The sequence below is a fragment of the Saccopteryx leptura genome, chromosome 7, assembly GCF_036850995.1.
Source record: "Saccopteryx leptura isolate mSacLep1 chromosome 7, mSacLep1_pri_phased_curated, whole genome shotgun sequence".
In the NCBI taxonomy this organism is placed as follows: domain Eukaryota; kingdom Metazoa; phylum Chordata; class Mammalia; order Chiroptera; family Emballonuridae; genus Saccopteryx; species Saccopteryx leptura.
Window position 1 is genome coordinate 63195094 of NC_089509.1, and position 25066 is coordinate 63220159.

Consider the following 25066-nt stretch of genomic DNA (forward strand, 5'->3'; position numbering starts at 1 on the left):
CCTGCTTGAAGTTCCCAAAGTAGTGATGTTTGTATGACTATCATACAGAATTTTAGGTTTTGTTTGTGGTTTCACTTTTATTGGCCACTGCTCACCACAGTAACCAGACTTCTATTACTGAGTCAAGCATGGCTGGCTCCTCCTTTTTTTAAGATGAATCTTTCCTTGGAAACTCCCCCAGACCCCCTTGCAAATATCCATTGTGCCATCCCATGCGTCTACCAGATGTACCCACACAGAGTCAAAGCCTATCCGAGGCTCAAGCTGAGATCCCCACACATATTAATCACACCTACTGGAAGGCTAAATGAAAGTGCTAACTTTGGAAGAAAAAATACCTTTTAATTTCCTCAAGAGAAGGGCTCTGTGGGTTTATTATCTTGAGAGAAATAATATTTTTAGTTAAAGTAAGTTGTTATATTTCTTCCTTTGGTATAAAATTTCACCAAAATAATTTATGACCCCCCAATTCCCATTTGCTCACTCTCACAGAGTAAATGAGTACTTTAAACCAGGCAAACAGAACAACTTATATTTAACGGTGTCATAAATGGTTTGCAAAATATTTTAACTCATTGGTAATCCTTTGGGCCCTTACAAAGAATGAGAGAGCAGTTTAGGAATGCTTTTTCTAACATTAGTAACATACATACACAAGAGTTCTAGTAATTCGTCAGTTCACCTGAGAGTTTTCATCTGGCAGAACTGACAGTGAGTCTCAGGAGAACTGTTCTCTCTGCTGCTCTCTTCAGTTTGTACATTTGTTCACTTCCTCACAACCCATGCCACAGGCTTCTCGCTAATTATCAATGTGGTCAATAGCAGATAGCCTTTCCTTTCCATAATTCACCTAAAGATCAAGAGTTCTGAAACATAATACCAATCCTTTATTTCCTCACCTGTTTAAACCTCATCCCCTTGATTCTGGTGAATATGTTTGGGCTACCTGTTAGCAAGAAACCCTGACAGCATCCCAAAGCAGAACTCCTTCTATTCTGTCCTCAGAGTCTTTTTTTTTTTCCTGAAGTTGGAAACAGGGAGGCAGTCAGAGAGACTCCCGCATGCGCCCAACCGGGATCCACCCGGCATGCCCACCAGGGGGCGATGCTCTGCCCATCTGGAGCATTGCTCTGTTGCAACCAGAGCCATTCTAGCACCTGAGGCAGAGGCCATAGAGCCATCCTCAGTGCCCGGGCCAACTTTGCTCCAATGGAGCCTTGGCTGTGGGAGGGGAAGAGAGACACAGAGAAAGGGGGGGGGGGGGTGGAGAAGCAGATGGGCGCTTCTCCTGTGTGCCCTGGCCGGGAACTGAACCCAGGACTCCTGCACGCCAGGCAGACGCTCTACCACTGAGCCAACCGGCCAGAGCCCAGTCCTCAAAGTCTTGATTCACAATTTGAGAGGTGGTATAGTGTGGTAGTCAAGAGCAGAGGCAATAAACACAGATCACTTGGGCTCAACTTCCCACTTATTAGTAACCTAGGGCAAGTTACTCTCTAAATTCCAGTTTCTTCGCAATCAATGAACAACTAAGGTGTTGCAACAAAAAACTAATGATTGATGCTTCTCATCTCTCTCTGTTCCTGTCTATCTGTCCCTATCTGTCCCTCTCTCTGACTCTGTCTCTGTAAAAATTAATTAATTAATTAATTAATTAATTAAATTCCAGTTTCTTCAATGTTTAGAATTGGGATGATAACAATGGGACCTACCTTATAGGGTTGTTTTAGGATTCAATGAGTAATACGTATAAAACAGTAAGAGGACTCTCTGGTATACAACAAACATTAGTTGTTGTTATTAATAATTTAGAACTATTCTTTTCAGGACATGAGGAGGTACAGTAGGTGTGATTTTAAATCAGACACCAAGTTCCATTATCTTAGCCTAAATCTACAAGCACACTCTGGATATTTGGTCAATAGCTACTGAGGAACATTAAGCAAGTGATTCTCTACACCTATGTCCTCATCTATAAAATGGTGCTAATTAAAAAAATACATGTAAATTATGTGGCAATAACCTGGCATGCAGTAAACATTAATATTAACTGTTATATCATCTGTAATTATGTCTGATTTATAGGAGTACTGTAATGAGATAACATAGGTGAAGTACTCAATGATTTAATATTTATTAAGCAGAGGGTCAATACATGGTTTCTTTCTCCACCTTCCTTTTAAACCCCATGTAATTATGTATCATCTTTTTCCCAATTACCTTTGCCCTTCTCTTGCCAGCTATACCAGGAAGTAGTGGTGGGATTCAGCCAGTTCACCCAAGTTTGGCAGAACAAATACCTAATTTTTTGTTGAGTTTGGAACACTAGTTGTTAAAATAGCACTTTTCTCTAAGGTGGGTGCCTGGGCAGCCACACAATGTGGAAATCACAAATTGATATTCCTTATTCTTTTTTTAACATTTATCTGCATAGCAGCGTATTCTAAGGGCCCATAGTAATATTCATTCTGTCCGTAGGTGAAAAAAAAATTGCAAGTGAAGATGTCAATCGAGAAGTAATATGGAAATATCTTAAATAACATTTTTATTGTTTTTTTTGTCAGGTATTATTTAATATTTTTTCATTTATATTTTAAAACTCTTTCTTATAACATAATCTAGCTTAGTGTACCTCTTTTATTGTTCTTATTTAAGTATTAAATGCATGAAATAATAAACTACCTTTTGGTATATTGTTTTTTTATACTTAAAACAATCATTAGGGCAGAGAACTGGTTGTTAAATTATTTGAATCCCACCACTGCCTGGAAGCTCAAGGAATGGAGAGAGCCAATGATTATGTACACTCTACCTACCACCAAGACCCTCCACAAACTTATAATTGATAAGCAAGCCTTTATTAAAAGGATTTATATAGATAATTCTAGTACAAAAAAGGTAGAGGTTTTGGCAACACAGCAGATTAAGTGTCAGTACCAACCCTTCCTGGTAATGACTAAAAATATTGAATAAAATTTTAAAATAACTTGAATGCATCCATATGAGAACAAAAGAGTAAGGAATAACTAGGAAGGCATTACTGAGTCAGATTTACCCTCAAGACGTTTGCTGAACCAGTAAACATGAGCATAGATTTTTGTGCCCTGGAGACAAAGACATTGCCCAGGGACCACCCAAGTTGGAGTGTCTTATATTAGAACCCTCATAAAACTGGGGCTCAAAAGCATACACTCAGTGAAAGAGGGGACCAAAATAAACTACCCATTTCCAACCTCCCCCCAAAAGATTGCATGGGAAACTAACAGTTTCAAAACTTGGCAGTGAACAGAGTGGGGAGAAATTATACCCTGAGAATCAGTAACCACAAGCTAACCCTCACGCAGCTTTGCACCACCAATCTGCACTTTTGAAGCGGCCTAAAAAAACCTGAAGTCAACATGACTTACAGTGTTGCTGCACTGGTAATGACCCAGGTGCCTAACAAACGTAAACGCAAATCCTTTGTAGGAAACCGTCTCTTTCATTCCAAGTCACAGAGAAACTCAAAGGAAAAATTTCCAAGGAAAATTAAACAACTCAAGGGTCAAAATTTACTAAATACACAAGAAATCAAGAACAGGAAAAAAAGGCAGCAGAAACAAAAAGTAGTACAGTCAGACTCAAAACACTTCAGATACCTGAATTATCATATAAGAATATTAAAAAACATATTTCATCCCAGAAATTGTAAAAAGTACACTTGAAATTAAACAATTGATGGACAACACGTAATACAGAGCATAATATAATTAGTGAACAAGAAGATAGACAACAGAAATTATCAAGAATGAAGACTGGCCCTGGCTGGGTGGCTCAGTGAATGGAGAGCACCAGGGATGGTGTGCACCAAAGTCACGATCCAATCCCTGGTGAGGGTACAGAGAAGAAGCAACCAATGAGTACACAGCTAAATAGAACTAAGCAGAACAGCAAGTTGATGCTTCTCTCTCTCTCTCTCTCTCTCCCCTCACCCCCTCAAATCAATAGGAAAAAATTTTTAATGAAGATCAAAGAGACAAAAGAATTTAAAAATTAAGAGGACATTAATGTGTATACTTTAAATGGGTGAATTGTATGGCATATGAATTCTCTCTCAATAAATGTTTTATAAAACACTGAAAGTTCACATTAGTTAAGGTAAATTAGGTTTCAGAACAAACAGACCCAAAATACAAAATGACTCAAACAAAACAGAAGTTCATTTCTCTCCCACATGAAGCCCAAGTTCAGTGACCTCAGTCTGTGAGTACTTCTCCGCCTGCAGTAATTCAGGGACACCGCTCCCTTCTTCATCTCAGGGCTCTGCCACCCCCTGAAGTGGGCTTCCTCGTCATCTGTATTCTCTGACAGAAGGGAAAGAGCATGAAGTGCATACATCTACTTCCTAAGTGGCCACACTAAGTAATAAGGAAGTCCAGGAAGTGCAGGCTTTTAAAAAGAAGTTATAAGACAATATTAGAGTGAGAGAGTTTAAAATAGGTCTAACAAGAGTTCCAAAAAGAAGAAAAAAAGAAAGAGAAGGGAAAGGAAAGGAAGGGAAGGAAAGGGGAGGGGAAAAAAGACAAGAAAAGAAAGAAAGGAAGAAAGAAAAGAAAAAGAGAATGGGGCAAAGGCAGCATTTGAAGAGTAATGGCTAAAATTTTTCAGGACTCATGAAATAACAACTCATAGATTCAAGTAGCCTACAAACCCCAAACAGAAAAAATAAAAAGAAATTCACACCTAGGTACATCATTGTGAAATTTCAAGATAATTACACTGATAGCTGACTTCAACAATAACAACAGAATCAAGAAGAATATAGAATGAAATATGCTGAGAGAAAATAATATTAAAATAATTATTAACCTAGATATCTAATAAAGCAAATCATGTTTTAATAACAAGTATAAAATTAAGACATTTTCCACACAAATAAAAATTTAGAAAGTCTGCTATATACCACACTACTAATGAAGGTGTTTCTAAAATATGTAGTATGTACGTATCTCAGGGAGAGAAAAGATGATCCTTAATGAGAGCTCTGATTTGCAAAAGAAAAAAAAGCATAAAAGTTATAAATAGAAACAAATGTTGACTGGATAAAACAAATATATGTATAGTTAGAAAAATGGTAGAACTAAAGTATATGACAACAATAGCACATAAGTGTAACTGGAATTAAAGTGTTCCAAAACACTTATATTATTCAGGAGACTGTACAGCTACTAATAAGCATGCAAGTTAGCCTGACCTGTATTGGCACAGTGGATCAAGTGTCAACCTGGAATGCTGAGGTCACTGATTCAAAACCCTGGGCTTGCCTGATGAAGATACATATGGGAGTTGATGCTTCCTGCTCCTCCCCCTTTCTTTCTCTATCCCTCTTCTCTAAAATGAATAAATAAATAAAGATAATTTTTTAAAAACTGGTGGTGCAGTGGATAGTGTTGGACTGGGATGCAAAGGACCCAAGTTCAAAACCCTGAGGTCTCCGGCTTGAGTGCAGGCTCACCAGCTTGAGCGCGGGGTTGCAGGCCTGAGCGTGGGGTCACTGGCTTGAGCATGAGACCACAGACATGACCTCATGGTTGCTGGCTTGAGCCCAAAGGTTGCTGGCATGAGCCCAAGGTCACTAGCTTGAACAGGAGTCACTCGCTCTGCTGTAGCCCCCAGGTCAAGGCACATATGAGAAAGCAATCAATGAACAACTAAGGTGCCACAACAAAGAACTGATGCTTCTCACCTCTCTCCCTTCCTGTCTGTCTATCCCTATCTGTCCCTCTCTCTGTCTCTGTCACCAAAAAAAAAGTTTCTAAGGTAACCACTGAAATACAGAAACAGAAAGTATAGTTTCCAAACTAGTAGAGAAAAAAATTGAATGAAAATAATAATTAATTCAGAAGACGAGAGAACAAATTAGTAATATAGAAATGGTGCAATAAATAGAAAAGATAAAAGACAGTAAAAATAAATCCAAATGTCTGCAATTAAACTAAACAAATTGCTGCAAAAATGTCAAACCGAATTTTTTTTTAATCCTACTTTCTGCTGTTTATAACAGGCATATCTAAAGCTTAAGATTAAAAAACAATTGTGGGTACAAAAGTAAAAAGTTATAAAATGATATACCAGAAAAATACTGAACAAATCTGGTATAGCCAGTCTAATAGACAAATACATTGATAGAAAATATTAGACACAAAGACAATCATTACCTAATTATTAGAGAATCAATTAATTTAAAAGATATCAATTCTAATGCCTAAACAAGCCCTAGAATATATAAAGGAAATTGACAGAACTACAAAAGAAATGGAAAAATCTTCCACCACATTAAGAGATTTCAATACTTTCTCAGCACTGTTAAAAGACATAAAAATTCATTTCATAGAAGCTTTAAACAACACAATGAATAAATTTAAATTATTGGACATATATGGAATACTGCACTTGATGGCTGAAAATAGATATTCTTTCTAAGCATTCATGAAACATTTTAATCAAATGCTGTTTTCAAATGTTTTCAATAGATATTTTAACAAATCCCCCCTCCCAAAAGAATGGTAAAATACAGATCAAGTTCTCTGTCCACAATAGATTTATAACCAAAACAACACAGAATTTAAAATATTCCTATGCTTTTGGAAATTAAGACACCCTTCTAAATTACTCAAGGATCACCTGACCAGGTGGTAGTGCAGCAGACAGTGTGTCAACTAGGACATGGAGGACCCAGGTTCGAACCCCAAGTTTGTCAGTTTGAGCATAGCCTCTTAGACATGACCCCATAGTCACTGGGTTGAGCCTACAGGTCACTGGTTTGAGTAAGGGGTCACAGGCTCAGCTGGAGCCCCCCAGTCAAGGCACATATGAGAAGCAATAAATTAACAACTAAAGTGTCACAATTATGAGGTGCTGCTTCTCATCTCTGTCCCCTCTATCTGCCTATCTGCCTGTCTGTCTCTCTTTTTCTCTCAGTAATGAAGTAGAAAGTAAAATTTACAAACCTGTAACAATATTTAGAAACAAGAGATCCTAAAATAAAAATTAAATTAAAATAGTGTATGTATAAAATTAAAATATTACATAAGTATATGAAATAAAAGAGATATAAATTAGGATAAAACAGATATTAGATAATGAGGAAACGTGTGAGCATTATTTCAATAACAAAAACTTACTTGAAATTATTTGTATAAAATATAACTTATCTAAACCAACTCAAGAAGAAATAAAAATTACAAATGGTCTAATAACTATTAAAGAGATTTAATCGTTAGTTTTAAAATCTTTTCCCAAAGAAAATAATCCAGGACAATTTACTGGTAAATTATTTTACACTAATTATTTCAGATTATAGAGACAAAAAAAAACACTACTCTACTCATTTTCTGAGGCTAGTATATAAACTCGATACCAAAATTCAACAATAACATTCAAAAAGAAGAATTTACAAACCAATCTTACTTGTGAACATAAATGCAAAAATCCTGGACAAAATAGTAGCAAATCAAATCTCTCAAAGTATTTAAAGATTGTATTTAAAGTAATGTAATTAGCTACATTAACAAATTGAAGGAAAAACATACAACTATTCCAACAAATGCATAAAATGCATTTGATAAAACTCAACATTCCTTAATAGTAAAATAGTAAAACATCAGTTAAAATGAACTGTCTTAATCTGATACACAATATCTACCCAAAAATTACATACAGTAAACAACATAATTAATTTTGAAATTTTGAAAGCATTTCACTTAAAGATCAGGAATAAAATAAATTTACCTATTAACCCTACTTCTGTGAAAAATTAAACTTAAGGTCCAAACTGTCAAATAAAGCAAGAAAAAAAAGATAAAGAACAAACCTGTCATTATATAAAAATGATGTGATTGTCTACAAATATTAGTTATTAAAATAAAAATTCTGATAAATATGCTAAACATAAATCATTATGTAAAATTTATTGCATTTCTATACCAGTAATAAGCAGGAAAAAAATTTAATTCTGTTGTTTCTATAGAATCAATTCCTAAGGTGCTTAGGAATAAACCTAGGAATGACGTTAAAGAAGAAAAATGTAAAAATATTAAAAATATAAAACTTTATTGACAAGATATTAAAGAAGGCTTTAACTAATGAAGAACTATACAATGTGATTTTTTTTTTGTATTTTTCTGAAGCTGGAAATGGGGAGGCAGTCAGACAGACTCCCGCATGCGCCTGACCAGGATCCATCTGCATGTCCACCAGGGGGCGATGCTCTGCCCACCTGGGGCATTGCTCTGTTGCAACCAGGGCCACTCTAGTGCTTGAGGCAGAGGCCATGGAGCCATCCTCAGCGCCTGGGCCAACTTTGCTCCAATGGAGCCTTGGCTGCAGGAGGGGAAGAGAGAGACAGAGAGGAAGGAGAGGGGGAGGGGTGGAGAAGCAGATGGGCGCTTCTCCTGTGTGCCCTGGCCAGGAATCAAACCTGGGATTCCTGCACACCAGGCCAACGCTCTACCACTGAACCAACCGGCCAGAGCTTACAATGTGATTTTTTTTTTTTTTTGTATTTTTCTGAAGCTGGAAACGGGGAGAGACAGTCAGACAGACTCCCGCATGCGCCCGACCGGGATCCACCTGGCACGCCCACCAGGGGCGATGCTCTGCCCCTCCGGGGCGTCGCTCTGCCACGACCAGAGCCACTCCAGCGCCCGGGGCAGCGGCCAAGGAGCCATCCCCAGCGCCCGGGCCATCTCTGCTCCAATGGAGCCTCGGCTGCGGGAGGGGAAGAGAGAGACAGAGAGGAAGGAGGCGGGGGGAGAAGCAAATGGGTGCCTCTCCTATGTGCCCTGGCCGGGAATCGAACCCGGGTCCCCCGCACGCCAGGCCGATGCTCTACCGCTGAGCCAACCGGCCAGAGCTTACAATGTGATATTTTTAAAGAAAGGAGTGGCATATAGAAACTTAGATCAATGAAATAGTACAGAGAGTCCAGAAATAAACCACACTTAAATTGCCACTTAATATATGACAGCAGTGCCCTTGTAGATCAGGGTGTAATTATAATTATTTTCAATAAATGGTGATGGGACTTGTTTTCAAAATGAAAAAATTAAATCAGACTCCTTCTTCACACAATAAACAAAAATCAGTTCCAGGTAAATTATAGACCTAAATATGAAAGGTAAGATGCTAATACTTTAGAAGACAATATAATAAAGCATCTTTATGGTCTCAAAGTAGGGAAGGATTTATTAAACTAGACATAAAAAGTTCAAATTATAAAGGGAAAATACTGATTACACTAAAATTAATGTTTTGTGTTAATCAAAAAGCATTTTTATTTGTTTATTAAGTGAGAGACAGGGAGGCAGTGAGACAGACTCCACATGTACCCCGACCAGGATCCACTGCTCTGTTGCTTGGCAACTGAGCTATTTAAGTGCCTAAGGCAAGGCCATGGAGCCATCCACACTACCTGGGGCCAACTCGCTCGAACCATTTGAGCCTTAGCTGCGGGAGAGGGAGAGAGAGAGAGAGAGAGAGAGAGAGAGAGAGAGAAGAAGCAGATGGTCACTTTAACTGTGTGCACTAACTGGGAATCAAACTGGGGACATCCACACACCAGGCAAATACTCTACCACTGAGCCAACCAGCCAGGGATTCAAAAATTATTTTAAAATGTGAAAAAGACAAGCCCTAACTTAAAGAAAATAATTCCAACGAATTAAATAGCAGAATGCAAAATATATTTTAAAACTTTTGCAAACCAGCAAGAATGACAACAAATAGAAAAATAAAGCACAAATAGCCCATAAACACAAGAAAAGATGTTCAGCCTCATGGCAAATAAGGGAAATTAAAACCATGAAAGGCCATTTCAAAACTGCCAGACTTAAGAAGTGTGATACCAGTGTGCTTTCCCTCCAGGAAGCATGCCTGCACCTTTCGCTTCCCTTCTTTCCCCCCCACAGGCCTGCATCTCCTAAACTCTAGGGACCCCACAATACGTGCAACCAGGGGCAGCTTATCTTGGGCTAAACCTCTGAACCTGCCTCTTAAGATCCCCTTTGCTCTGACTTCTCAGTGAGCCAAAGCAGCCCAGCCTAGACTCTCTCCTATTGCGTCTTCTATCCTAAGCCATTCCTTGTTTCACTGTCCCCAGCTTTAATAAACATACTCTCAAGATAGATAGATGATAGATAGATAGATAGATAGATAGATAGATAGATAGATAGATAGATAGATAGATAATAGATAGATAGATAGAGAGATAAGCAGATGATAGAAAGAGAGCTAGAGAAAAGTGTGATACAACCAACGGTTTATAAGACTAAGGGGCAATGAACATGCTCATATTCTGCTGGAGAGAACGTAAATTGATACAACACTTTGGAATATACCTTGGCATTACCTAGTAAAACTAGGCATGCATATATTCTCTATGATCCAGTGTTCCCACTCCTAAATATATATTGCTCACAAAAATCAGAGCATATTTTATAGCTTCATATAAAGCAATAAAATATGCTCTTAATTTTTGTGAGCAGTACATATCCTCGAGGTCTGACCTCAAGGTGCAGTGATGGCGCAGTGGATAGAGCATCAACCTGGAATGTTGAGGTCACTGGATGGAAACCCTGGGCTTTCCTGGTCAAGGTTCATATGGGAGTTGATGCTTCCTGCTCCTCCCTTCCTTCTCTTTCTATCTCTCTCTCCCTCCCTAAATTGAATAGTCTCAAAAAATATAAGTATATATCCTCAAGAAATCTTGTATATGTGGACCAAGAGGCATGTATTGAATAGAAGGATGTATATAGCAGCATTACTTATTACAGTGAAAACTGGAAAAACAACCTCAATGAATTCAACAGACTAGATCAATAATGTGGTATTTTTTCATAATCAAATACCATACCATAAAAATTAATTCACTATAGCTATAAACCAAAATATATAAATCTCAAAACTAAAATATTAAATTAAAAGAAACAAGTCAGGCCCTGGCCAGTTGGCTCAATAGTAGAGCGTTGGCCAGGCATGTGGAAGTCCCGGGTTTGATTCCCATCCAGGGCACACAGAAGAAATACCCATCTGCTTCTCCACCCCTCCCCCTCTCTTTCCTCTCTGTCTCTCTCTTCCCCTCCCACAGCCAAAGCTCCACTGGAACAAAGTTGGCCCAGGCGCTGAGGATAGCTCCATGGCTTCTGCCTCAGGCACTAGAATGGCTCCGGTTGCAGTGGAGCAACGTCCCAGATGGGCAGAGCATCACCCCCGGGTGGGCATGCCTGGTGGTTCCCGGTCAGGCACATGCGGGAGTCTGTCTGTCTGCCACCCCATGCTTCTCACTTCGGAAAGAAAAAAAAAAGTAAAAGTAACAAGTCACAGAAGAAGATGTAGAGTATGTTTTTATTAACATGAAGTTTAAAAACAGTCCAAACTAAACAATACAATGATTGAGGACAAAAAAATAGGCAGTGATGACCACTTTAGAAAGCAAGAAAAGGATTAACAAAGTTAAGAAATGTGCATATTTCCAGAGCAAGAGGACAGAGCGAACTTCTAGGATATGATAATGTTCTGTTACTCAACTTGGTGCGAGACAGAGAGGAATCCATATAATTTTTCTTTAAACTGTAAACATATTTCATACATTCTTCTGTATGCCTGCTACATTTTATAACAAAAATTAAAATTAAAAACATTTGACATTTGCCCTGATTATCTGAATGTTTTAGATAAAAATATTTTGCCTGAATTACAAGAATAATTTTTTTGGTTTCCAATTCTGAACTTGTGAAAAAGAGTTACAAAACTGAGAGTTTTCTCCATGATAAAATGTATTTATTTATTTGTGTGTGTGTGTGTGTGTAACAGAGACAGAGAGAGAGATAGAGAAGGACAGACAGACAGGAAGGGAGAGAGATGAGAAGCATCAATTCTTCGTTGCGGCACCTTAGTTGTTCATTGATTGCTTTCTCATATGTGCCCTGATGGGGGTGGGGGTGGGGTGGGTCAGCAGAGACAGTGATCCCTTGCTCAAGCCAGAGACCTTTGGGCTCAAGCCAGCGACCATGGGGTCATGACTATGATCCTATACTCAAATCGGTGACCCCATGCTCAAGCTGAATGAGCCTGTGCTAGTCAGTGACCTTAGGATTTCAAACCTGGGACCTCTGCATCCCAGTCCAATGCTCTATCCACTGCGCCACCGCCTGGTCAGGCTCTATAATAAAATTTAAAGAAGTACTTTTATACCATCCCTGTTTATTTAGCAATAGGTTTCAATTAAGCAATGTAGGTTTTCTTGGTCAAAGCGTGGTAGAAAATTATATCAAATTTCTTTTATCCTCACCAGCATTTATAATCCTCAAGAAATATCACTATAGCCATGTTATTCAATAAAAATAGAACATAAACCAAACATGTAATTTTAAACATTTTTTTTTTCTTTCTTTTCTTTTTTCATTTTTCTGAAGCTTGGAAACAGGGAGAGACAGTCAGACAGACTCCCGCATGCGCCCGACCGGGATCCACCCGGCACGCCCACCAGGGGCGACGCTCTGCCCACCAGGGGGCGATGCTCTGCCCATGTTGCGACCAGAGCCACTCTAGCGCCTGAGGCAGAGGCCACAGAGCCATCCCCAGCGCCCGGGCCATCTTTGCTCCAATGGAGCCTTGGCTGCGGGAGGGGAAGAGAGAGACAGAGAGGAAAGCGCGGCGGAGGGGTGGAGAAGCAAATGGGCGCTTCTCCTGTGTGCCCTGGCCGGGAATCGAACCCAGGTCCTCCGCACGCTAGGCCGACGCTCTACCGCTGAGCCAACCGGCCAGGGCGTTTTAAACATTTTTACTAGCCTCATTTCAACATCTAATGAGTATTTTTTAAATTAATGAGATGCCTCACATTTTTCATACTTAATTTTTTAATTTTGGTGTGCCTTTAACATTTACAGCATGTCTTGATCTGGACTAGCCTCATTTTAAGTGCACAACAACCACGCATGTGGCTATGAGATTACCATACTGGACAGCACAGCTTTATAGTCTCCAAATGAATAATGATCCACTTGGCTTCAGCTCTACAAATGAAGAGAGACCCACCCACTGAACCAGATGCTTATTAGACCTCTAAACTACAAAGGAAAAAATCTCTAATTTTAGCATTAAGTAGATGGAGGTAACTTATTCATACAGAACAATAGAACTGGTCGTTTTTATCACATCTTTCCTCCTTATATCCCTGAATTTCCTCTGGATTAAGCCTAACAGGAACTTCTTGTAAAGGGGAAATAATAATGGTTTGAACTTCTTAAGACCATTTTCCTCAGGAATCTAAAAAATGTTTTAAAGCATTGGTTCCTTAATCAACAATCTTGACATATTCTACCATTGCAATTCATGCTTATTTTGAAAACTTGAGCGTTAGACTAAAATGGCTAACAACATGGCAATAAGAACTGAAACTGGGTCTGAGATTCCGTACATGTTTCTTTGGGTGGTTAGATTTTCTTTTGGCTCCACCTGTCCAATTGTTCGAGCTTGAGTCTAATCTTTCATGCTAGGTCCTTATATTATTTCATATTTTAGCTTCTCTACTTCATTTCAATGTTCTCCCACCCCTCGGTTAGCTGGAAAAAACAAATTTAATATGCTAACTTCATGCTTTATTTAGTAATATTTCTATAAGGAAATATACAGTTGGCAAAAGGTTTTGTTTTTTTATTTTGTAAGGACCAGATACAGGGGGTCCTCGGGTTATGACAGTCTCAACATGATATTTTAAGTTTACGATGCTCACTTCCGTAAAAACTTTAAAAAATTGAGACGTGCCTGACCAGGCGGTGGCGCAGTGGATAGAGCATCGGACTGGGATGCCAAGGACCTAGGTTCGAGACCTCAAGGTCGCCAGCTTGAGCACGGCCTCATCTGGTTTGAGCGAAATCTCACCAGCTTGGACCCAAGGTCGCTGGCTCAAGCAAGGGGTTACTCAGTCTGCTGAAGGCCCGCAGTCAAGGCACATATGAGAAAGCAATTAATGAACAACTAAGGCAGGGGTCAGGAACATATGGCTTGCGAGCCAGATGTGGCTCTTTTGATGGCTGCATCTGGCTCACAGACAAATCTTTAATAAAAAAAATAACGTTAAAAATATAAAACATTCTCATGTATTACAATCCATTCATTTCCTACCGCTCCTGTTCATGGTTGCGGGTGGCTGGAGCCAATCACAACTGTCCTCTGGGACAACACCAAATTTTTATTGGATAATGCGTAACGTACACAGGTCGTTGTATGGCTCTCACGGAATTACATTTTAAAATATGTGGCGTTTATGGCTCTCTCAGCCAAAAAGGTTCCCAATCCCTGAACTAAGGTCTCAATGCGCAACGAAAAACTAGATTGATGCTTCTCATCTCTCCATTCCTGTCTGTCTGTCCCTGTCTATCCCTCTCTCTGTTTAAAAAAAAAAAATTGATGTGCTATACTTCTTTTTACTCTTTTATTGTCATTTTTTCTGTTACTACAGTACAGTGTATAGTATAGTAAATTTATTCCTTTTCTTTTTCCTGTGGCTTAGTTGTGCTTTTATGTTCTAGATTATGATCTTACAGCTATGTTAGGATAGGTAAGTGACTTAGGCTAGGGTGTTTCAACTTATACCAAAATTTGGGTTTTATCACTGTTGTAGGAACAGAACTATGTTGTAACCTGAAGACCCCCTGCTGTATTATAATTTTTGTAGAACTTTTGGAGCAATAAAAGCCAAATACTGACTAATTACCAGAAAGCTGGAGAACAAGATCATCAATACCTATGGGATTTTTCTTATGACTGGTTTTCACTATTTTGCATAGGAAATGTGAATTTTCTTAGTGTTGTTTAGTGAGTGTATTCTTTTTCCACCAGTAATTGCATAAAGGTGTTACTAATGAGAACCAAGCACTGACCTTCTGGGACTCATTCGTATGCCTACACATACACTCATTTTCCTGGTCTTCCTATTTTTTAAACTTTTTTTGTCCACAGCAATGCAAAATATTATTTAACTAACCTCTCATACATTTTTTTTTTTTACTTTCAGATTTCACAAAATGACAAAAAATACACATTTTAACTGAGGGACTAGCATAAAGTTGCTAAGTTTTTATTTTGTTAATTACAGTTATATATTTTTTTCAATCTACCACTCCTTTTATCACCATCATTTCACTAAAGCAGTGATTCTCAAACTTCCGCCTGCATCAGAATCGCCTGGAGGGCTTGTGCAAACAGAGGGCTAGGCCACCCGCAGAGTTCCTGAGTCAGTGGGTCTTCAGCAGGGCTCAGGACCTTGCATTTCCAACAAGTTCCCACCTGATGCTCCTCCTGCTGCTGATCTGAGGAACCACACTTTGAAAATCACTTTATTAAAGAGATTATTTCAGCAGGAAAAAAAAAATGATGAAAGATCATCTCAGAATAAAAGAGAATCATTTAACTTGAGTAAATTTAGCTTATTTTTCTCATTTCTCCTGAGGTCAGTGAAAGTTTCACAAATAGTGGCAGTCCTTAAAGTAACCTTTGGAAACCAGTGCCCTAGTCTGGTGTCTGATAAGGCAGCCCCTAACCAGACACATGTGGCTATTGGATGTTTGAAATATGGCTGTTTAAGGCCCTGGCCGGTTGGCTCAGTGGTAGAGTGTCGGCCTGGCATGCAGGAGTCCCAGGTTCGATTCCTGGCCAGGGCACACAGGAGAAGCGCCCATCTGCTTCTCCACCCCTTCCCCTCTCCTTCCTCTCTGTCTCTCTCTTCCCCTCCGGCAGCCAAGGCTCCACTGGAGCAAAGATGGCCCGGGCACTGGGGATGGCTCCGTGGCCTCTGCCTCAGGTGCTAGACTGGCTCTGGTCGCAACAGAGCAACGCCCCGGATGGGCAGAGCATCGCCCCCTAGTGGGCGTGCCGGGTGGATCCTGGTCGGGCGCATGCGGGAGTCTGTCTGACTGCCTCCCCATTTCCAGCTTCAGAGAAATACAAAAAAAAAAAAAAAGGAAAGAAATATGGCTGTTCAAATGGGGAAGTGCTCTAAGTGTAAGGTACACACTGGATTTTAAAGATTTACTACTAAAAAAGAATGTAGAATAGTTTATTAGTAACTTTAAGTTGATCAGATGTTAACATTTTGGACATACTGAGTTAAATAAAAGTGTGAGAAACAAATTCTCAGACCCCATCTGTGACTTGCTAAATCAGAATCTCTAGGGACAGAACCCAGCAATCTGTATTTTAATAAATTCTAATCCAGGTTAAGTTACAGAAGTATTTCCAGAACAGTGCTTATCAAACTTTTAATGTGCATACAAATCACCTGAGGATCTTTTAAAATTCAGATTCTATCTTGTTCAGCAGGTCAGAGGTAAAACTCAAGATTCTGCCATTTTAACAGGCTCTCACCTGATACCACTCGTCTGAGCCATACTTTGAGCTTCAAGGATCTGGAATGTTTACTTATGGAGCACTCTAACCAGTAACCGTTACCATCACAGCAACACGCACATCTCCAAAACCTAAGCAGTTCACATGTCAAGGTTCCGGTCAGGCTGCTCTAAGAGAAAAGAATTGTTCTCCTCTAACAGAAGAAATTTTGTCAAGACCCTTTGAGACCTATAAATAAATGCTCCTATTTAATTGTTTGCATTATCAGACAACCTGCCATGCTCATCTAATAAGAAAGTGTGTGACTGTGTTCCTATTTTTCCAGTAGGTTAATGGTGATTCAATATATTTAGAGCTGGAAGCTACTTTCACTAAGCAGAAACACTTGAATGAAAAATGGGCATTCCAGCTACATCTCCCTTGGCAAAGTGATCCATTTAATCAGCCCTGTTGTTTATTTCTAGATAGTGAGTTTTAATCTGAGTTACTATCTGCCGATTTTAACTAAGAGAAGGCAAAGAAGATTAGGAAAGGAGAGAAAACTCTTCTCGAGCTGTGCTGAGTCAGCTTGTAGTTTATCCATCACTTCAAGAGGCACCAGAGACAGAGGCAGACCTGCTCAAATTCTGCCTAATTCCAAGGAGACTCCACCATACTACCAAGACACAGTTGCCCTCATATTTGCAAGAGGTGTTGTATTTCTCAATTTCCTTCTCCTCTGAATCTTATTATATATTCCTACAACTTGCTATAATAGAAGAATATAGAAAAGCAAACATATCTGCAATTGTCAGAAGGGAAAAAACCCTGCAATCCAACTGAAAACACAGAAAGTGACTATTAATTGTTTAGTTTGTATCATGCCATGTTTGTTTGTTTTTTTAATAAACCAGGTCACACTTAAGAAGTTAGAATACATCTACTATAAAGTTTTACCAGTCATCTTTGAAATAAATTTTCATTGTTTATTGTGAGTATAGGAAGAAAAAAATAGAGTTAAATGAGTGACTTTTTCATGTGATTTATTACCCTCCTTTTAGTTTTGAGAGAAACCTATAATATATGCTACATAATCCATGCTAGGTACAAGAATGTGCTATAAAATAGGTTTTTGGTATATACACACCTACATACATTTATGTATGTATATACTTTTTGTTTTTTCAACATTTATGCAGTGACCTAAAACCAACCATTAAATTCAATTTATAAAATTCTTTGTCATGAGAAGTCAGTCCACTTGATGCCTAGTCCAGATGCCATTTGAAGAGACGGTCATATAAATGCTGTGGCAATAAAATGAAAAACCTGACTATTAAGATCTGTGGAGGTTTTTTTATAAATATAAAACAACCATTTATTATCAGGATGAAGAAAGTAAAAACAAGTTCCATAAATCACTGGGTTAGTTACAATGCAGTAAAAGGCTAACCCTGAGTGAACAGCAGTATTTTGCCCAATGATTTCTGGATAAATTATTTTCTTCCTTGGACTCAAATGCCTTGTGATTTTGAGTTCCTTTCTAAACAAAGAATGATAACATCTACTTTCCAGAGTTGTTAAATGTATCGAAAATAATGTGCCTAGTTCCTGAAAAAGTCAACGCTCAGTGACTGTCCTGCAAACGCGGAGCCAAATCCAAGAGGCTGGGGAGGCCACGGGCGGAGCTGCAGCGCCTCCGCGCGTGCAGGTTCTGAGCCTTGAACTCGGGCTCCTCTGAGAACTGGGAGATTCTTATTTCATTTGATTAAACCACTGAAGGATTGTATCATTTTTATACGATGGGATTTTCAGTTCATTCAGAAACCAATGCTTACTTCTGCTATGTTCCCATTATATATTTTTCTTACTTTCATAAGTACTAGCTTTGCCCATCCTTTATTTGTTTGGCCAAAAGATGATAGAGCAAATGACCTCACTCTAGGGTCAGTAAGGTTCCGTGTTGAATTCATAATGAAACACCAACTCCTCTGTGTGGTCCCTCCCGACTTCCCCAGGAGCTCCTCTCCCCACTCTGCACCAACTATTCTGAAAGTTCAAACACTGCCTTCTTCCAGAAGCTCCCCGAATGGCCCCCGACCCCTCCCCATCTCCCACTGCACCATCACAGTATACAGTGAGTCATCACTCAACATGTGGACAGATCACTGGAAACTAGGGCTTTAAACGAAACCATGCAAAATGAAACCAATTTTCCCATAAGCTAATTGCTATTAACAAAGAGTTAAGTTCCTGCAACATAATTCTAGTCACAAAAACATCATGGAACTTCTAAATAAAGACCCAAAACACTTCTCATATTAAATACTGAAATAAATGTGAGCTATACATACATTTATGAAAGGTTAATAAAAATAAGTAAAAAAAAAAAAATATTTTCCAACCTGTTGATTCCAGTTCAGGATTGTGGGTGGCCAGAGCCTCTCCCAGCGACTCTGGGCGTCAGGAAGGAACGTCCCGGCAGAAAGCCTTTCAATCACAGGGCGCAGGCGCACACGCTGCTCAGACTGAGGCAATGGAGACACTGCCCACTTACCTCACGGGCACATCTGTAGGATGCGGGAGGAAACCAGAGGACACAGAGCAAACCTACACAGACACGGGACCGTGGAAACTCCACACACTGGCCCCAGCCAGAATCGATGTTTTTTCTTCTCATCAACATCGTAACAAAATGACACTGAATGAAACGAATTTATTTGAGGATCTGCTGTACTCCGTCTCCTAAACTGATGGTCTTCCTGGAGACGAGTAATTATCAAATTTTATCTGAATCACCTGGAGGACTTGTTAAAACGCAGGTGCTGGGGTCCCATCTCCAGAGTTTCTGATTTAATAGGTCTGGGGGCAGCACGAGAATTTGAGAATTTGCATTTCTAACAAGTTCAGAAGGCTAATGCTTCTAATCCAAGACCCACTTTGCGAACCCCTGCTCTAGCCTACCAGTTCCTTGAGAACAACCTCACTTCCCTGAATTTGGGATCCCTAGATCCTAATGCAGACTCTGACAGATGGTAAATATTCAGACAATACCTGGTAAATGGGAGAAATTGGTAAATTAATGCATCCCTTGTCATTTCATTTGGAGATGAAATGACAATTTGGTCTCAGAGTTCAAAAAGAACCCAAGGCGCTTTTCCATTAGTATTAAGTTCCTTCTTAAGGCAGAGGGTGAATGAAGGCTGCTCTTCTGAGCTCTGAGCTACGGCACACTGACTGTCTGATATGATGAAAGCTGCCCCATGAAAATGCAAATTTTATTTTTAATATGTGAAAGCATCCCCTAGGCTGAAAGACTGTGGTTTGATTAGAGATAAAAATGGCAAACCTTCTCTTCTGTTAAATGTCTCTCTTTGATAGTATTCATATGTGAATAAGTATGAGAAGACAATGCCCTGGCCGGATAGTTTGGTTGGTTGGAGCATCATCCCCATACACAAAGGTTGAGGGTTCGATCCCCTGTCAGGGCACATACAGAAACAGATCAATGTTTCTATCTCTCTCTCTCTCCCTTCCTCTCTCTCTAATATCAATGAATAATTTTTTCAATTTAAATGTTTTTATTTTTCTCATAATTTAAAAAGTGTGAACTTTCTATAACTCAGCACTAGCCTTTACTTCCAGGTGACTTCTTTGTTGAGTCTCAATTCCCTTTTAAATAATTAACTCTTGCCTGACCTGTGGTGGTGCAGTGGATAAAGCATCGACCTGGAAATGCTGAGGTCGCCGGTTCGAAACCCTGGGCTTGCCTGGTCAAGGCACATATGGGAGTTGATGCTTCCAGCTCCCCCCCCTTCTCTCTCTGTGTCTCTCCTCTCTCTTTCTCTCTCTGTCTCTCTCTCTCCTCTCTAAAATGAATAATAATAATAACAATTTTTTAAATAAATAAATAATTAACTCTTGTTTCAGAAAGCAGTTAGCTTTTCATCATTCTGTCTGTCTAGATAACATCCAAAGACAAATTTCATAGCGACAAGTATATGTACCCAGTGGTCACACACAATCTGAATTAAATTTATCCTCAATGCCGCGATCTCAGTGCCAGCAACACCCCTAAGACCAAGGACAGTGGCACGTCCAGCCTCCAGCACCGGAGGAAGTCGCAGCCATCAATAAATAAATTTTTAAAATAAGAATACAAATAAGACACCGTCATTAGTAATATCTCCAGAATCATTAAATTTATTTTTAAAATGTTCCATTAAAGTTCTCTTTCCCAAAACATCCTAAATCAGGGTGACCAAATTTCCCCAATCATCTGGGAGTCTTGTTTAAAATACAGATACTCAAGGCCTTCTATGGAGTCTAAGTTCAGTAGTTATGTGATGCCCCCATCAGTCTTTTTTAAAAGTTTCAAGTGGGACCCTGATAGTGGTCTCTTTAAATCCCCCCGGGTGATTTTAATGAGCAGCTAGGACTGAGAACCACTGCAAGAACCCAAGAAATAGTTTTCTTATGAAACTATTTTTGACCTAACAGTTTTCACCTGGAATAGGTTAGGTCATGGTGCAAAAGGCCAGGTTCTCAACCTGGAATGTGGCTTTGTTGCCCTTTGGTTTCCTGGAGGGAATAAATGTGTAAGGCATTTTTACCAAAGATCAGGTTTTGCGTCATGGCTCTATGTGGTTTGAGCTACTCCAACAATAACAATAGGGCCATTAGTTAAAAGACCTCAGGAAAAGGGGAAACTTATCACAGGATGATGACAATTACCCAATTATTCTGAACTCAAAATCCAAACCTTTAACACTTGTCTTATAGTATCAAAACCAGGAGTATACTCTGGAGAAGTAATTAACATATTGAAATCTTATTCTGGATCAATGTCAAGGTAAAATAAAGGTAGGCTTTGGAACGCTGTGGGTGGGGCTAGGAATGGTCTTGCATTTGAGTGTGAATATGGTGGCATCAACAATTAACCTTCCACTGAAAAAAATTTTTCCTGTTTATATGCATGCTCCGGCGGGGGGAAAAATTGATGTCATTGAATATTATGTTTTGAAAAGGACTTCCTTCATGTTGTTTACTTAAGGTGAATTATAGTTTTAATTCCAAAGGTAAGAATGTCTATAATTTTTAAGTCAAATTACTTGGAATCATACTTGCTCTCCTACCTCTCTCCACTCTCTTGCCTTCATGTCCCAAGAATAAAATTCAAGTCATCATCACACTCTGTATTGGCTAGCCAGGCGATGTGAGGTCTGAGGCCCTTCGGTTTATTAAATTGTTTAATCTGAGCACTAATTTTTACTATAGTATAATAAAAATAAATGTTTTCCAAAATGAACAGTAAACAAAAGTAGAAAAGAACACAGGCTTCTAGGACACACACACATGGGGACTTTACAGCTAAGAAGTCATTTTGCTAAAAAAGTAAATACTGTTGTTAAGTGCCATTTGTTATTAGCACAGCTCCAGCACACGGGAGTCGCCAGATAAATGTTTGATGACAGTTTTCTTTCAGTAACTGCCCATGTCTTTCATAAAACAATTACCTTAAAAAGAAATTGTTTCTTACAAAAGAATGATTTGAGGAATGAGAGGCTGCAAATGTGAAACTAAAGTTCATTGAACTTTTAATAAGAATTTCAAGCACAATAAAGATTTTACACTCAAATATATTACAAAGAAATAGATATAATGCTACATTAAAAGGTTACCACACTACGTTTATTTGCCTCTGTCCCCTTTTTTCCATTCCCAAAGCCATAGCCTCCCCTTTAAAAAGGACCAACCAGGTCTGAGATCCATGTAATAGTCCCCATTTCTATATCTGCAAAGTCTTTGGTATCATTTGGTCCCCTGAACCCTGCTGTTCATGATGGGAGCTTGGGCTGCACCCGCTGAGGGAGGAAGGCATTGAGCAGGCTCGTGTCTCTGCTAGGTTCCCCTTTACACCTCCCTCAAACTCATCCTTAACAACTTCTTGTGTAGGACGTAAGAGAGTGTGATATGCAGAAAAACCTATACCAAGAAAGCAGACAAAAAAAACAACCTCCCTCTCTCCTATCATCTAGATTCATGTGGCTACTTAAATTTGTTACATTCGATAATATTTAAAATTCCATTCCTCAGTTGCACTAGCCACATTTCAAGTGCTCCACAGCCATCTGTGCCCAGTGGCCACCATATTCAACAGCACAGACCTGGAAAGAGCTATTGGACAGCACTAGTCTCCAGAGGGCATGGTGAAGGAGGGCAGAGATGTTTCCGGTGCCAGTAGAGGTGCCAATCAAGAAGGAGAGAAAGAAGAAATGCAGCAGTCCCCTACTTCTCAGAAAATGTTTCATCCTACCAATTCCACCCCATTTTTCTTCCCTCTTAGGTTCCAGCCTTTCTCCTCAAATCTTTCCCATATTTCCTGAGCACAGAGGAGGAAGGGGGTGGTACTTTGTGAGAGATGTTAAAGACAATTAAAACAAAAACCAGTGAATACACCTTGTATTCAAAATGTGGTGCTATGCCTGCTGTTGTCCTGCTCTCCTGCACAGTAAGCCAGCAAGTTGCTCTTGTAATACCGCAAGGCTCAGTAAGGGCAACTTATTCAGTTACAATTGTTTCTGTCATACAATCATCAGACTGGTTGGTATTTGGAATTCATACTCATGCTGCCTCAACAGCCTTGGTGGTTTAATTTCAAAGCTTTAAGTAATACTTTTCATATTGCTAAAGACTGATCTTGCCACTCCTTTTAAATAAAAACCTGATTGGCAACAATCTCACATACAGGGGATTGGCAAAAGTAGATTTATTGTTGTAATACAAATAAATAATATAATTAATAAATAATAATACAAGAATCTACTGTGTTTTGCATACTCACAACTGTAAACCTCCTTTTGCCCAACTGGTATGTTAAAATATGGAAGAATAACTAATAATAGTGAAGTCATCTTTCCTTTCATTTGTGAAAAGCACAACCCTTTTCTTTCTAACACACATGGATGGAGCGGAAGGGACTGACTGTAGCAGACATACGTAAAATTCCCCAATACTCAGCTATTTTCCATTTTAGGGAACACAAAGGCTATAATTCTCCCATCCCCTTGAATTTAGCTATGGCCATATAATTATTTCTGACCAATACAATGAGGGCAGAAGTGAAGTCCATCACTTTCAGAAAAAAGCATTAACTACCAGTACCAGTTCTTGACTTTATGCTTCTTCCTGCTTTGATGACCTTTGAATTATTACCCAGGCAGGTCACATCTTGAGATGGTGAAATCTCCATCTCTCTAAGAGATGACTACCTAGAGCAGAATTCCCCACCCATCTACACACCATCTACATTGGACGTGAAGAGTGAGCAAGATATAAACCTTTCTTGTTTTAGCCACTGGTACTGGGGTTATTTTTATTGCAAGCACGACTAGCCTATTCTGACCAGCAGCACAAACCATTTCCAACACAGTCTCTCTCCACTGCACAGACCATTTCCAGCACAGCCTCTCTCCACTGCAGGAACCATTTCCAGCAGAGCCTCTCTCCACTGCACAGACCATTTCCAGCACAGCCTCTCTCCGCTGCACAGACCATTTCCAGCACAGCCTCTCTCCACTGCACAGACCATTTCCAGCACAGCCTCTCTCCGCTGCACAGACCATTTCCAGCACAGCCTCTCTCCGCTGCACAGACCATTTCCAGCACAGCCTCTCTCCACTGCAGGAACCATTTCCAGCACAGCCTCTCTCCATGGCACAGACCATTTCCAGCACAGCCTCTCTCCACTGCACAAACCATTTCCAGCACAGCCTCTCTCCGCTGCACAGACCATTTCCAGCACAGCCTCTCTCCGCTGCACAAACCATTTCCAGCACAGCCTCTCTCCACTGCACAAACCATTTCCAGCACAGCCTCTCTCCGCTGCACAGACCATTTCCAGCACAGCCTCTCTCCGCTGCACAAACCATTTCCAGCACAGCCTCTGTCCACTGCACAAACCATTTCCAGCACAGCCTCTCTCCACTGCAGGAACCATTTCCAGCACAGCCTCTCTCCATGGCACAGACCATTTCCAGCACAGCCTCTCTCCACTGCACAAACCATTTCCAGCACAGCCTCTCTCCGCTGCACAGACCATTTCCAGCACAGCCTCTCTCCACTGCACAGACCATTTCCAGCACAGCCTCTCTCCACTGCACAAACCATTTCCAGCACAGCCTGTCTCCACTGCACAGACCATTTCCAGCACAGCCTCTCTCCGCTGCACAGACCATTTCCAGCACAGCCTCTCTCCATGGCACAAACCATTTCCAGCACAGCCTGTCTCCACTGCACAGACCATTTCCAGCACAGCCTCTCTCCGCTGCACAGACCATTTCCAGCACAGCCTGTCTCCACTGCACAGACCATTTCCCCCACAGCCTCTCTCCACTGCAGGAACCATTTCCAGCACAGCCTCTCTCCGCTGCACAGACCATTTCCAGCACAGCCTGTCTCCACTGCACAGACCATTTCCCCCACAGCCTTTCTCCGCTGTACAAACCATTTCCAGCACAGCCTGTCTCCACTGCACAAACCATTTCCAGCACAGCCTCTCTCCGCTGCACAAACCATTTCCCCCACAGCCTGTCTCCGCTGCACAGACCATTTCCCCCACAGCCTCTCTCTGCTGCACAAACCATTTCCAGCACAGCCTGTCTCCACTGCAGGAACCGTTTCCAGCACAGCCTGTCTCCGC

General features: G+C 40.1%; 1 pseudogene; it reads right to left on the bottom strand.

Moving 5' to 3' along the window:
- Positions 1-20000: 20000 nt before the first annotated feature.
- LOC136379003 (NADH dehydrogenase [ubiquinone] 1 beta subcomplex subunit 1 pseudogene) overlaps positions 20001-25066 on the bottom strand; it is a 29536-nt pseudogene continuing 24470 nt past the window's right edge.